We start from the raw sequence: 2,757 nt of genomic DNA, 5'->3' as shown, positions 1-2,757 counted from the left end.
GCATGCTTTGTCCTTATTTTGTTTTCCTCTGTTGTATAATCCCAGCCCAACTGTATTGCCTTGTTTTACTTGGAAGCATAGTTGTTAGATTCAAATATCCCAGCTTAGGGCAGGAAAAGGCAGGGTAAAAATACAATAAATATATATATATATTGTAATATGTTTATTGAATGACTGAAAGTTTTGTTATTGTAATCTGCCTTGAGCCCAAGTAAGAAAGGCAAACTGTAAATAAGAACAATCATTAGTGTCTATTCAAGAGATAGAACATTTCTTTCCAGGTTTGTTGGTAACCTCAGCAGAGTACAGAACATACTTAGGAAAGGTTTTCACAATATTTTAACCTTTCCTATTTACTGGACATTAAGGGTTGGTGTCCAGCATAAGCAATTTAGGAGGTGTCTTTTCCTCCAGTTGCTGGAGAAGGTGTGGTGGCAACATGTAAAATGGGGGCAAAGTATTTGTTTGGACAGGTGGTAATGCACCTAATGTGAAGCAATATGAGTGATGAATGTGATCCTGTTCATTCTGCCCAGACACACTGCATTCCTTTCTAGTAGATGAATTTGCACTAATTTTACAGATAAAATTACACTGTGCTTTCTGTTTGCCAACGTTACAGCACAAGAATAAGAAATCCATTTGTCCTAGGCCTTTTATGTAAGCCTTGCTTGCTCCAAAGCACTAGGTTTTTAGGAAGAGAATATGTGTAACTTACCTGCAACGGTGCAGAAACTTGGCAACTAAACAGGCTTGATTGCTCTGCAAAGCAACAGTGTTATAGACTGCTGTTGCCAGGCTGATTCACTAAAGGATTTTCATTTTTTATTCTTCTTTGCTGTTGTTAGTTCAGAGTGTCTCACCCCCCCCCCCATTCTGTATGAATGGATTACTCCTTTGATTGGATCTTAACACTGGTGTCTCTTTGTAAACCCCCCCCCCCCAACCTATATAAAATCAGACCCAATTGCACTACAGATCATCCACCTGAGAAAGTGAGCTCTGGACAGATATACCAAAATAAGTGTTGTTAGTCTGTAAGGTGCTATTTGATTTCTGTGGCTTTTTTTTTTTTTTTTTTACAGCAGGCTATCATTTTGGAATTACATTCTGAGAGAATAACTATTGGTGATGAGAAGTGACATCAAGTCAAAACCAATTTATGGTGACTCCATAGGGTTTTCAAGGCAAGAGATGAACAAAGGTGGTTTGCCATTGCCTGCCTCTGCATAGCAACTATAAACTTCCTTAGTAGTCTTCCATCCAAATACTAACCAGGGCCAGCCCAACTTAGCTTCTAAGATCTGATGAGATCAAGCCAGCCTGGGCCACCCAGATTAGGGTGGATAACAATTGTGTGCGTGTAATGTGCTGTCAAGTCGCAGCTGACTTATGGCGACCCAAGCAAGGGGCTTTCAAGGCAAGTGTGAAGCAGAGTTGGCTTGCCATTGTCTTCCTCTGCAGAGTCCACCTTGGTGGTCTCTCTTCCAAATACTGATCCTTCTTAGCTTCCGAGATCTGATGAGATTGGGCTATACCATGCTGCCTTCCCTCCAGGATAACAATTATCATAGTTAAATTCTAGTTTTGGACCAATACAGCATGGTTCCAACTAGGATTGCCAGCTGCCTGGAGAAAAACAAATGCCTTGCCCCTTTAATAGAGGCTTAATATATGGAAATAGGAAGGTGAAAGCTTCTCATGGCATAGAAGTAACATCCCATCAAGCTTCTGTTAAAGGGACAGGTTATTTTTTCCTCCAGCCAGTTGGCAACCTAACCTTTACCCTTTAATAGAGGCTTGATGGGATGTTATTTACTAGGTAATGTCATTTACTTCCATGGCAAGAAAAGCTTCACTTTCCTATTTCCATATATTAAGCCTCCATTAAAGGAACAGAACATTTTCCCCTAAGCCTGTTAGCAGCCCTACTTCCACACCAGCAAGATTTTGCAAACTAACAATAAGTGTACATTTTCATATAAGCCACCAAAATATTGTGTTGTTTTGAGGTTGTGGGTGTGGAGTAGGCAGTATATTAAAGTCACTGTCTTATCATGTTCAGCTCTTTATCTCTGGCTCTGAAATGCATATCAGAATTCAGTAGCTCAGGAGAATCTGATAGTAGTATTCATATAACACAATTGTGAAGATTATCCTATCCCTGCAAGTAGCTGTCTCAGTTTTGTTCTGTCAAGGGACAAGGATGATACAGCTCCTGCCAGAAATACAAGGAAACAAGATAGCAACATATTCATAAATCTATAGGATTACACTAGGGCAGGGGTCGGCAAACTCATCAGTCAAAAGAGCCAAATATCAACAGTACAACGATTGAGATTTCTTTTGAGAGCCAAATTTCTTAAACTTAAACTGTATAGGTAGGTACACTGTTTATTAACTTAATAAACTTTAATTAAAGTTTTAAGTCTTAATTAAACTATAGGTACACTGAATAAAACTTGATATCATACTTAATAGTGATCTTATTGATAAAAATTCCCCCTCCCCGTCTGGAGGCCTGGTCTACCGCCATAAAAGCCTATTGGTAGACCTGGCCTCCGGCTGAGTCCCATTGGGAGGCCAGGTCTACCCATTGGCTTTCTTGGCAGTAGACCTGGCCTCCGGAGGCCCATAGAAGCCAATTGGTAGACCTGGCCTCTGAAGGGGGACTTTCCCCCCTCCTCGGAGTCCAGGTCTACCGCCAAGAAAGCCAGTGGGTAGACATGGCCTCCCAATGGGACTCAGCTGGAGGCC

Source organism: Euleptes europaea, chromosome 1, assembly GCF_029931775.1.
Source record: "Euleptes europaea isolate rEulEur1 chromosome 1, rEulEur1.hap1, whole genome shotgun sequence".
Classification (NCBI taxonomy): Eukaryota; Metazoa; Chordata; class Lepidosauria; order Squamata; family Sphaerodactylidae; genus Euleptes; species Euleptes europaea.
The sequence above is the reverse complement of the archived record's forward strand: the minus strand, read 5'-3'. Positions refer to the sequence as shown.